Raw genomic sequence first — 12,885 nt, forward strand, 5'->3', positions numbered from 1 at the left:
CTTTACCAACCTTTTTAGGCATTTCTTATAAATAGACCTGTGCATTGCGCAATCAATTGGATTGAGGCCAAGTGAGAGATGGTTAGTAGCATTTTTTAGGCACAATAAAAGGTTGATTTAGAGTTTAATTTGGAAAGTTCTCATAGACAAGATTTTAATGATAATGTTCCTTGCTCTTGAAAGAAACCTTTTCCATAATAATTGGCCAAATCTCCAATATAATTTACCAACAATGACTAGTTCTGCCCATAATGCCTCGGTAGAGCAATGTTTTCAGACCATCACGCAAAATGTACATAATAAACGTTTTATCTATGTTTACAAAATACCACCACAACTACTGCTACTACTACTACCATTACTGCTACTATTACTACTACTACTACCTTCACTTCCATTACTACTACTATCTGTACTACTACTACCTTCACTACTACTAATACTACTACTAACAATAATATTCCAGGATGCTGCTGTCCTTAGCCCTCTCTGCGGCAGGATGCTCCCACCACCCCCTCAAATAAAGCAGGCTCCACCCGTGGTTGCGCACCTCTGTGTGGGCATCAGGCTGGTACAGAGTGTTTCCTCCACAAAGCAATGGTGTCCCGCTTCTACCTTTCCGCATTCCTCAGAGGTTTGGAGATGTGAGTCCGGCTCCGTACCGACATGCCCGGTGTCGGAGAGCTGAGGAGCGCCACCCACTATGGCCGTCTCACTGCTGCCTGCCTCCCTACCTGGGCTCTTGTGCCCAGCACAGAGACACCTAGGTCTCCAGAAGCCCAGTTTCCTGTTATATTTCTTAAGATCAGGCTGGCCTACCTGAAGAAGGACCAGCACCACGGATTGGGGAAAGCAGCCACGGTCCGGCTTCCACTGCAACTTTTTTGTAAGAAAATTTAGTGCCTTCAGTGGCTCCAGGCAGAAGGGAAACTCTGGGGCATATTTACAAGGAGTTAACACCACCAGAACGTCACTTTTTCTGACGTTCTGGTTGCGTTATTATAGGCCTAAGCGGTAAACTTTGATCCGTTTGCGGAGTTTGCAGGGTTTTCTGCACTCCGCACTCTGCAGAGCTCGCTGAGTGCAGAAAACTCTGTTTCACGATGTGCATCAGAGTTTTTTCCCTGCTCATGATCACGAATAGTAAGTTCGGATCGTGAACAGTAAGTTCGCGACCGCGAGCTACAGCTCAGAGTACTATCTCTACCTGAGCAGCGGAAATACCAGCACAAACTGCAGTTCGCACTGCACTCCGCCACTCTCGGAACTTCGCAGTGTTTTTTGTACCTTTGCGGAGTTCCGCGTAGCAAAAGTCTGCGAAGTACTCCCAGGGTGAGCGTTAACTCTTTCGCCTCATTTACAAGGCACCGTTAAGCCTCTTAACGAACTTTAACGCCACCTTGCAAATAATGCCCCTACTCACGGAGCACTTAGTGTGAACGTGGCTTGCAATGGGTGTTGCAGTGGGCGTTCCTCCGCAACACCCATTACTTTTTGAAGCTGCCACATATTTGCAATGTATAGGGCAGCGCCAAAGATACCACCAGAGAACACCTGGTCTGAAGCAGGCGCTACTGGTATTTTGCTCTTGCCATGTGTGCTGCATTCTGCAGCACACCTAGAAATTGTAATGATTGTTTATGTGCAGGAAGGTGTCGCTTCCTGCACATTAACAATTGCCTTTGCAGCTCAGGCACCCTAGCAAAATGGCGCTAGGGTTCCTGCGCTGGCGCTAAGCAGCTTTTTTAGTGCCAGCGCTAGGGGTAAAGCAGAGGTGCGTCACTCCTTTTTGTGTATTACGGGGCATGCCTCAATTTGAAACTGTGGAGCACAGCGTTACCAATTTTGTGTAACACTGCACTCCACCAGTTTCTTGTAAAAATACCAGGCTGTGTTTATGCAGTAGTAACCAGCAACCTCTGTTTTACCACAGTTCAGTGGCGGCCGGCACTGATCGAGGTGGAGTGGCGGGGAGGCGGTGGTGGTGGGTAAATAAAAAAAAAAAAACATACCTCCTGTGCACGTCCCGCGCCATTCTCGTCGCTTCTCTCCACTCCTTCCAGGAAGGACACTGGAAAATCCAGGCTTCCCTGAGCCAATCACAATGCTACAATGTAGCGCCGTCATTGGTCTGAGCGCCATGTTTCACCGCTCAGACAGGAGATGGGGGCCTGGGCATGTTCTCCACCGAGGCTGAAATGCAACCTGGGTCGAGAACATGCAAAGTGCGCATGAATGTTTGGCCGGACCTAGACGGCCGGCCAACCATCAATGCACATGTAGGGAGTGAAAACCACTCCCCCTCTCCCTGCTCCATCAGCAGAGCAGCCCCGCCCGCTTCCCAAAGCGGCAGCGCCCGCAACAAGAAAAAATAATTATAATAACATTGAGTTATTATCATTTTATTTTTTCTTACACTGCTGAATACTAGTCAGGCCACGCTCCTGCGCCTTAGAGGAGGAGCCGCCACTGCGCGCAGTTCTGCAATTTCCATGGGACACAAGCTGCACTTCTCTGCAAAGGCTTTCAATGCAACAGTACTGGCACTTCTCAAGTGGGCAGCTACACATTCCATTAAAAGGTACCACTGCTTGCAGAACTCTGAGCAGCATTTTCTGAGCAGTATTTTCATAGCTTCTCAGCAGCATTGTCACCTTTTAATGAGACAGCACTGTCATTTCTCAGCAGCAGTGACATCTTTTAACGGGGCAGTACTGGCAGGGTCATAGCATCAGGAGGGTGTTTGGGTTGTCCCTCCGCCCCCAATACATTTATTATTTATTAGATAGTTGGGTACAGGAGCTTTCAGTCGGGTATGGTAAGGTGCCTGTCGCATTTCACCTGGTGTTTTTAAACACACACACTCTCTCCCTCTCTCTCTCTCATCTCTGTTTCCTAATATATGGTTAATTTACCAAACTCCTGTGTGTTAAGAACCCTCACAATCCGCACTCCTTCCCTTTCCACCGGTCCTTCTGTCTCCTCATTCGCTGCTGCTCATGGAATGATTAACATGATGTGCCAGCAGGATTGTCCTAAAATGTGAAGCTCCCCCTCCTCCCAGATGACCGACTAAGCTACGCTGTCCCTGAGTACTGGCACTTAGCAGCAGTGACCCCTTTTCAATGGGACAGTACTGGCACTCAGCAGCAGTGACCCCTGTTCAATGGGGCAGTATTGGCAACTCTCAGCAGCAGTGACCCTTTTTCAATGGGGCAGTACGGGCACTATCTCAGCAGCAGTGACCTCTTTTAATGGGCCAGTACTGGCACTATCTCAGCAGCAGTGACCCTTTTTCAACGGGGCAGTACTGGCACTTATCAGCAGAAGTGACCTCTTTTAATGGGGCAGTACTGGCACTATCTCAGCAGCAGTGACCTCTTTTAATGGGGGAGTACTGGCACTATCTCAGCAGGAGTGACCTCTTTTAATGGGGCAGTACAGGCACTATCTCAGCAGCAGTGACCCTTTTTCAATGGAACAACACTGGCACTTATCAGCAGCAGTGACCTCTTTTAATGGGGCAGTACTGGCACTATCTCAGCAGCAGTGACCTCTTTTAATGGGGCAGTACAGGCACTATCTCAGCAGCAGTGACCTCTTTTAATGGGGCAGTACAGGCACTATCTCAGCAGGAGTGACCTCTTTTAATGGGGCAGCACTGGCACTATCTCAGCAGCAGTGACCTCTTTTAATGGGGCAGTACAGGCACTATCTCAGCAGCAGTGACCTCTTTTAATGGGGCAGTACAGGCACTATCTCAGCAGCAGTGACCTCTTTTAATGGGGCAGTACAGGCACTATCTCAGCAGCAGTGACCTCTTTTAATGGGGCAGTACTGGCACTATCTCAGCAGCAGTGACCTCTTTTAATGGGGGAGTACTGGCACTATCTCAGCAGGAGTGACCTCTTTTAATGGGGCAGTACAGGCACTATCTCAGCAGCAGTGACCTCTTTTAATGGGGCAGTACAGGCACTATCTCAGCAGCAGTGACCTCTTTTCAATGGGGCAGTACTGGCACTATCTCAGCAGCAGTGACCTCTTTTCAATGGGGCAGTACTGGCACTATCTCAGCAGCAGTGACCTCTTTTCAATGGGGCAGTACTGGCACTATCTCAGCAGCAGTGACCTCTTTTAATGGGGCCGTACTGGCACTATCTCAGCAGCAGTAACCCTCTTTCAACGGAGCAGTATTGGCACTATCTCAGCAGCAGTGACCCCTTTTCAATGGGGCAGTACTGGCACTATCTCAGCAGCAGTGACCTCTTTTAATGGGGCCGTACTGGCACTATCTCAGCAGCAGTAACCCTCTTTCAACGGAGCAGTATTGGCACTATCTCAGCAGCAGTGACCCCTTTTCAATGGGGCAGTACTGGCACTATCTCAGCAGCAGTGACCTCTTTTCAGTGGGGCAGTACTGGCACTATCTCAGCAGCAGTGACCTCTTTTCAATGGGGCAGTACTGGCACTATCTCAGCAGCAGTGACCTCTTTTCAATGGGGCAGCACTGGCACTATCTCAGCAGCAGTGACCTCTTTTCAATGGGGCAGTACTGGCACTATCTCAGCAGCAGTGACCTCTTTTCAATGGGGCAGTACTGGCACTATCTCAGCAGCAGTGACCTCTTTTCAATGGGGCAGTACTGGCACTATCGCAGCAGCAGTGACCTCTTTTCAATGGGGCAGTACTGGCACTATCTCAGCAGCAGTGACCTCTTTTAATGGGGCAGCACTGGCACTATCTCAGCAGCAGTGACCCTCTTTCAACGGGGCAGTACTGGCACTATCTCAGCAGCAGTGACCCTCTTTCAACGGGGCAGTACTGGCACTATCTCAGCAGCAGTGACCCTCTTTCAACGGGGCAGTACTGGCACTATCTCAGCAGCAGTGACCCTTTTTCAACGGGGCAGTACTGGCACTCAGCAGCAGTGACCCCTTTTCAATGGGGCAGTACTGGCACTTCTCAATAGCAGTGACCTCTTTCAACGGGGCAGTACTGGCACTCCGCAGCAGGGACCCCTTTTCAATGGGGCAGTACTGGCACCTCTCAGCACCAGTGACCCTTTTTCAATGGGACAGCACTGGCACTTATCAGCAGCAGTGACCTCTTTTAATGGGGCAGTACTGGCACTTTCTCAGCAGCAGTGACCTCTTTTAATGGGGCAGTACTGGCACTATCTCAGCAGCAGTGCCCTCTTTTAATGGGGCAGTACTGGCACTATCTCAGCAGCAGTGACCTCTTTTAATGGGGCAGCACTGGCACTTATCAGCAGCAGTGACCTCTTTTAATGGGGCCGTACTGGCACTATCTCAGCAGCAGTGACCTCTTTTAATGGGGCAGTACTGGCACTATCTCAGCAGCAGTGACCTCTTTTAATGGGGCAGCACTGGCACTTATCAGCAGCAGTGACCTCTTTTAATGGGGCCGTACTGGCACTATCTCAGCAGGAGTGACCTCTTTTAATGGGGCAGTACTGGCACTATCTCAGCAGCAGTGACCTCTTTTAATGGGGCAGCACTGGCACTATCTCAGCAGCAGTGACCTTTTTCAACGGGGCAGTACTGGCACTCAGCAGCAGTGACCCCTTTTCAATGGGGCAGCAGTGGCACTTCTCAATAGCAGTGACCTCTTTCAACGGGGCAGTACTGGCACTCAGCAGCAGTGACCCCTTTTCAATGGGGTGTGAAAAATAAATACAAACTTAGTGAACATTATCGGCGCCATCTTGCCCCTTTCCAGGCCCATTCGTGCGCGTAAGCGACAGCCATTTTGAGCACCATGGCCTCCCTGCCCCTCACTAATAGCCAGCGCGTCTCTCTCTCTCTTAACCTCGCAAGCATTCCCCCGCACGCTGACAACCCCCGCTCTCTCATGCCTCGGGTCATAAACCCCTCTTCAGCGCAGCTTCACCACGGAATCCCATCCTGTTCCCAGCGCGACACCTCCCCTCATTCCTTTCATGGCCTCAGATCCTTCTGATACAAACCCCTTTTTTTCCTGTGCCCCCGTTTGTCTTCCCTGTTCCCAGGCCGCCACCTGGCTCTGCGGATACTGTTTATTACCCCGTACAGTAGGAAGCTTCCCCTCTCCATCAAAAGACCCCCGAACCGATCAAAGCCCCCACCCCATGAGATCCGATCAACCCCATGCATTCCGTGAATCGGCGGAATGCCCTGCTGTGCGACGACCATCACCTGTTGTGACCAGGGTGGGGAATCCAACTGTAAATGTGTGTGGGAACGGGTCTGAAGGGGAGATTCCGAGGATGTTCTTTCAAGTTCTAAAGTATTGCGAGAATGTGTTATGTGCAATAAAGGTCGTAAACCCTAGTATAAGAGGCCAGGCCTCAGAGATGTGGTTAGAGCACCTCGTGATGATACTTGCTGTCTGAATTGATGTGTTCTCCTCCGGAGAGAATAAAATCCTCGTTTCCCGCCTTCCAGTCTCCAGCGCCTGCTTCTTCATTGATTAATATTGGTGGGTCATAGAGGCGATACTGCCGGGCAACATAAAAGGGTCTTTGGTTACCGGTTGTCTTTGGAACCCTTTTTAACAATTGGCGTCCCAAACGTGGGGCCCATCAGCGACTCGTGGATCCAGTGGGAGAGGTCCCGACGACAGAGTGAACGACTGCAACGATCGGAAGGTACCCTGTCCGATAGACCCTCGTCTGACAGCCGATCATCCGAACTTCACTGGTTCCGAACAGACCTCTCTCGAGTGATCTGCGGTCCTGACTGGGAACCATCAGGAGTGCCACGAGAAGTACGGAGAGAAGAGGACGATCGGGCGCTGGATTCGGAAGACGAGAAACTGTCCATGCGGTCCGGGTAAGGTCGTGTAAACACGACGAAATTGCGATAGTGATAGATAATAGGAAGTGATTGATAATTGTTGAGAAAATACTAGTATTACTTTTTGTTAATTTATTGGAGATTCACTGTCTACAAACGGAGAAACAACAGGCTCTCCCTTTATAAACAGCGAAGGATAGGTACGCACCCGTCGGACCTATCTTTCTCCCCCACTGAACAATTGCCCCTTCCCCCTATTGATTAACTGTTATAGATTGTTTTCTGGAGATTCTCTGTCTGCAAACAGGGAAAAATAGGTCCCCTCTTTGCAGATAGTGAAAGGGTAGGTGACGCAAACTTTTGCGAGCCTACTTATTCTCCCCATTGACCATATTGATTTTTTATTTTTTGACCTAACATTGATTGATTGCTCAGAATTGGTTCATGAGGTATTCACTACGTGCAAACAACGTAGAATAGAAATATTCTGTCTAGTCTTTGCGCGCAGTGATAAGATAGGTAGTGCTGACTATTATCCCATTGCGATCCGTCATGCCTGTCTTCTCCCCACTGGTCAATAGCCTGTTTAACCCGGACCGCTTATTAGAGATGAACCATCCGGCTCCGCTGGAAGGCACCCCTAATAAGGACATGTTCATGAAGCATGGATTAATTGCTATAGCCTATAGTGAGCTGTGGCATAAATATACGAAAAGGGATCGAGAAAGACAGTGGCCACTGAGAGGATCCTTTGATCTCGACAAAATAGAAACAGTAGAAATAGCCCTTCGTAGGAATGAAACAACACCTATTATGCTCGATAGTCTCGGTATGTGGCGCAAAGAAGCCACGCAACGAAGGGAAGGCGACGAATTTAGAAAAGGTGAAGGGACACGACGGATAACCCTCCAAACGTCTAGTAGGCAAAGGGAAGGACCAGCGATGGCACAGCCCCGAGGAGTAGACATGAAAAGCGAATGGTGTAAAGGGATGTGCCGACAAGCCAACCCCGGAACACAACGACCCGAAGGTAATCCCCCGACATTACGCACAGGACGGACAGATTTAAAACAAAACCAATGTGCTTTCTGTAAATGTCTTGGACACTGGAAAGCCCAATGCCCGACTCTGCAAAGCATAGGTAAGAATGGAGGGTTGACAGAAAGGACGGACCGACAGAAAGGAAAAAGACGTGAGATAAAAACCAATCAGACTAGTGCAGACAGAACAGACAGGACCACCCCGTTCGATTATGCTCGGTGGCACAGATTTCGTCAGACCAATTTTAACGACATGTTAGAGTTCTGGGACTGATTGCTCTCTGTTGCTCCCCCACTCTGAAAAACAAACACAACTGCAGGTCAGTGTAAACAACCCCCCCGTTAGAGAAAAGATTCAAGAAAGCCAAGCGTCTATTATATAACTTAGGATTTAATTACGGTAAAACACACAACCAACAGTAAATAGAATAACTAGTAGAACTCTCTAAAAAGCAAACTTGACTAATAGGAAAAATACAAAACATGTTATGCTCACTCCGGAAGTCCTCGAAATGTAACAGTTCGATGGTCCCGCCCATCCGAAACACATAGCACGTGTGGGGCGGGGCCTGCCAGCAACCATGAGCCCAAAAAGAGATTGCTGGCGAGAAGGTACTGGAGACCCCACACAGCGGGCAATGAAATGGTCTTCCCATATTGCCCTTCCAGGGATGGCGTCCCCCGGACCGCGAGTAGGGAGGGGGCGGATGAAGGTGACCCCCTCCCTTGTATCTCCTGGTCCGGCCATCACGAATTCCTCCATCGAACGGATGCAGGGTGGGCAGGGAGGAAGAGGCGACGCGGACGAGCCTCTTCCACCTCCACAGGTAGGAGGCTTCCCTGCCCTGGCCCGACACCGATGTCCTCCAGCCGGGCGACGGCCATATTTCCGCAACACAGGACACACAATGCCCGACTCGTATATTTTCTCAGTACAGGATATACAAGACCCGGCTGGTATACTTGCGTGGTACAGGACACACAATGTCCGATGGGCATATTTACGGAGCACCGGATGTACAGTGGTCCCCCAAGAGTCGGAATCAGGGGTGTAGGGTGGTCATCATGTGCGCCCCTGATTCCAAGGGACGGTGTAGGATGCGCCAGGAGAGGGAGACGGCACAGACGAGCCTCCCTTACCTCCCCAGACGAAGGCTCCACCGCTGCACCCTGGCGCCCCGAACCAAAATGTCCTGCTCCAACCGCATGATGCTCTGTTTTTCGCCATCACAAGAAGTTTTCCTCCACTCCTGATGGATACGGCAAAGGTTGCTGCAGGGCCTCAAAATGGCGTCTGGGCCCTCGAAAGGCGGGTCTAGGCCGCTGGAGTAACTTTGTCCGAAATTGCAACTCGGGCGCTTGCCCACCTGGGCGCAAGCCCCCACCATCGACAAACATCCCCTCGACTTTGAAGATTCTACCAAAGTCCCAAGAGCCCTCGGCCCCTTTAGACTTTCGGTGAGGAACAGTTGCATTGATCTCAAATGAAATAACCACGGCACAGCAACAAGATGGCGGTGCTCTCGTGTCTGCATCAGCTTCCGTCTGAACCACCCAGGAACATTATGGGCTAACGAACTCGAGCAAGTTCCGGCTGAACATCAACACAACCTGGTAAGAGAGACTTTACCCCCTCCCTCTCTTGATTGACGGTCCACACCACCAGCCCCCTTTGTTAGCACAGTTTTCTTTTGGACTACCGAAGGGGACTCTGGTCCAACCGCCAATTGGCGGGGATATTTTGCCCCTGATGCTACTTCCGGACTAAACCGGCCTCGCCCAAAATGGCGCTGGTATCAATGGAAACTAACGGATGCCTCGTGGTATTCCTTAGCTAATGAAACTGGATGTACTAAGATATATATATATATATATATACGAACCATTGCGCACTCGATGTTAAAGGGAGGAGGGTTCACTTGGCGAACATTTAAGAAGGGTTCCGTAAAAATGTTGATTTCAATGAACAATTTATTTTTGATATTTGTTGTAACTGATACATAACGTCGCTCATGATGCACGCCCGCGGTTTTGCATTTAGGAAATGTGATTACGATGAGCTTGACTGTGTTTCCATCTATGAACTGAAATGCCCCTGATTCCTTCGTCACGCAATGAAATGTTTTTGGTTACTTACAAATAATTAATTAGACCTTTTTACATGTTCTTGTACTACAAAATAACCCCCCTACTGTATGTGCTTCCATTGACGACATGTCAGGCCAAAATATGAATTGCGCTCTCACATTTTACGTACTGAATAATTCTACAAATAAAAGTCTTAAAAGCTATGGATAGGCATCGCGTACTTTTGTAAATACGGGTATCGGTGGGAGGGTTTTTCTGTGCGCAACTGTTCTGCTCTCTTTTTAAGGTTATCCGAGAAATGGTTGCTCGGCCCTGGGTTGATGGTCAAATCGAAGGTATGATACGCTGCCTCCAAGATATGCGACTAAGCTCAGGAACTGACGTATGAAGAAGGACCTCGACTTCAGAGAGTGGGTAAAGTAAAATGGTGTGATTGATAAATTGTTATAAGGATATGGTGGTCGAAGGTACTAAGGTACAGTTGAACGAAGAACTGGTATGCCTTAAGAACATCACAGCTTTGGGAATGATTTAGGGACCCCGATGACCGGATACATCTACGAAACCGGGTACCTCGCGCTAGGCACCTCCGGTTCCTCTTTTTAGCGTTTTTCACTACACACGATCCTTAATGCCATCCTCGAACCTCCCCATGAACCACCTATCACATTGCCTGCCCCCATGACTTTAAGAAACCAGAACCCTAAGGGATTATATCCCGAAGAGACAAGTACGAGTATGTGGTAAGTAAAGGATTTTCGTGCCCTTACATTTGATATGTTCGAATGTTGTCCCCCTACCTCCCCTATTTCTCCCCCCTTTTTCCTCTGCAGGTTACATTAGAATCCCGATTAGAGTATCATAAGGGATCTGGAACCACGTCACGCCCGATGCATGAAGACGGACTAGCGCTACAAAATGGCACAACAAGGACGCTCTCACGACCTTTTTACCAAATCTAACGCTTTTCTGTCCCAAAACTGCATGCTTCCTACCTCCTAACACAGACCCGAAACGTCTAACGTTGGGTAACGCACTGAATAGCCCAAACAATACACGGTCATTCTCTATGTCACACGTGTACTGTTCGGCCTATTGTCTCTCTCTCTCTCTCTCTTACTCTCTCTCTCTCTCTCTCTCTCTCTCTCTCTCTCTCTCTCTCTCTCTCTCTCTCACTCACTCTTCCACCCCTCCACACTTTCCCTCTTCCTAGCAACTGGCACCTAATTGGCGAACCTGGTGCACCTCCTGATTGGCCCCAAATACCACAAGTATTTGCGCAAATTTGTCCTAAATAAAATTGTATTGGTACCACGTTACTACCTCTCCTTTTCTACTAAAATATGGATGAAATTTAAATTGGCCGATAGGAAAGGGACAGGTAAGACGACTAAGGTTCCCTAAATTTGACCCACTCTCAGGGAACTATTTGTCAGTGGCTCCTATGATAAAAATGTGTCTGTGGTAATGCGACCATCCCCATTGAAAATTGTCTCCGTACCCCAAGCTGTAAGAAATGATCGAGACACCCCCATCTACCCAAAATGCCCCCAGTTTGGTATCCATAAGATCCCTCCTTCCCCGAGGATAAGTTTAATAATTATTGCAAACCACCCCTCCCGAGTTTTTGTAGTAACCAGGTTGCGAGGATTTATATAGAAAGTTAGAAGGATATGTGCAAAGTTGAAAATTAGATTGAAAAACGAAAGAACTTGTTGCAGTAAGCATGGTTGAAAATAAGATGCTTTTATGTAATGCAGACTTGTTTAGCCTATGTTCATCCCTCAGAAGGATGCCTATCAGACTATGGTGAATAGCACGTTGCACTTTTTGTAAAATACAAGGCCCTGAAGACCAGCCTAGCCTTTCAAGACTTGTACTAGGGAAATGGGTCTCTGCCAGAAGAACTGACATCTACTATACTAGACATATGACAAATGAACGAAATAATCATCAAAGCGCCAAAGAATTAGCCAGCGAAAGGAAATTGTAAGGAATCCAGCAAACCCATCATCAATTGTTTATACGTTAGCCGCAAGAATCTCCAATGTAGCGAGTGCTTACCCCAGTTGCTTGGTGTTGGGAGAGAAATAGACTTATGTAATTACCTTTTTCTGCAAAATCTCTAAAGACTGTCTTTTCAAAACTCATTTAAGGGTATCACTGTCGGAGGAGAAAGAGACCGGATGTGGGAGCACGCGGCCTGACTGCGGATTGTGGAACATCAGCGACGGAGGCCGAGGCGAGGCCACAGCAGTAAGGAGACGCCGGACGAGGCACTGTTTCAAACAAAGCTAAGGGAAGGGCTGACCTGAAGCCCCTGCTCTATGATCAACGTGTGCCAAGAGTCCCCGCTCTCTGAACATGGTTACGGACTCGCCTGTCGCAAACTCTCCGCCTCCCCCTGATCTGTCCCCGACTTGGCCTTGCTCCATCCCCTCCTCCTCCGACCTACCATAAGGACTGTTCACACCCGCACCTTTCCATCCGAACTCCCAAATTCCTCCAAAACCTACTGAGCTACCCAGAGAAGAGTACTCCCTGCGTCAGAAAGGGGGGGAGCTCCGACTAAGTAGACCACGAACTATATTAAATCCCAGAACGGTGACCTAGAACTCCACCAAGGGTCACCCCCGAAGAAAAGATAAACAAAGTCTGTGGTTCTGCCCGCTACCAAGCACCCTGAAGATGATGGAAGCAACAGGAAGTGCCCACCACAGAGACTCAAGGAACGAACAGATCTCACAGTTCTGGAACAAATTGCACTTTCCATTGCAAAATCTATGCTCTGCATTACGGAAGAAGATGCACCTGCCCCAAAACCGTAACGCATTGCTCCTATGAGGCCTGGCGAAACAAGACAAAATGTACCCCTGCCCGCAGACCTCCAACGACTCAATCCACATGAACATTCCTGTTGACGGACCGAATTGTAATCCAGGTGCTTAACAGTGCCAACAGAA

At 48.9% G+C, this 12,885-nt stretch overlaps 1 protein-coding gene across 2 annotated transcripts in view; it reads left to right on the plus strand.

Annotated features, from left to right (window-relative positions):
* TNS1 (tensin 1) overlaps positions 1-12,885 on the plus strand; it is a 1,287,061-nt gene that overhangs the window by 518,602 nt on the left and 755,574 nt on the right. The window lies entirely within an intron of this gene.

Source organism: Lissotriton vulgaris, chromosome 2_1 (assembly GCF_964263255.1).
Source record: "Lissotriton vulgaris chromosome 2_1, aLisVul1.2, whole genome shotgun sequence".
Classification (NCBI taxonomy): domain Eukaryota; kingdom Metazoa; phylum Chordata; class Amphibia; order Caudata; family Salamandridae; genus Lissotriton; species Lissotriton vulgaris.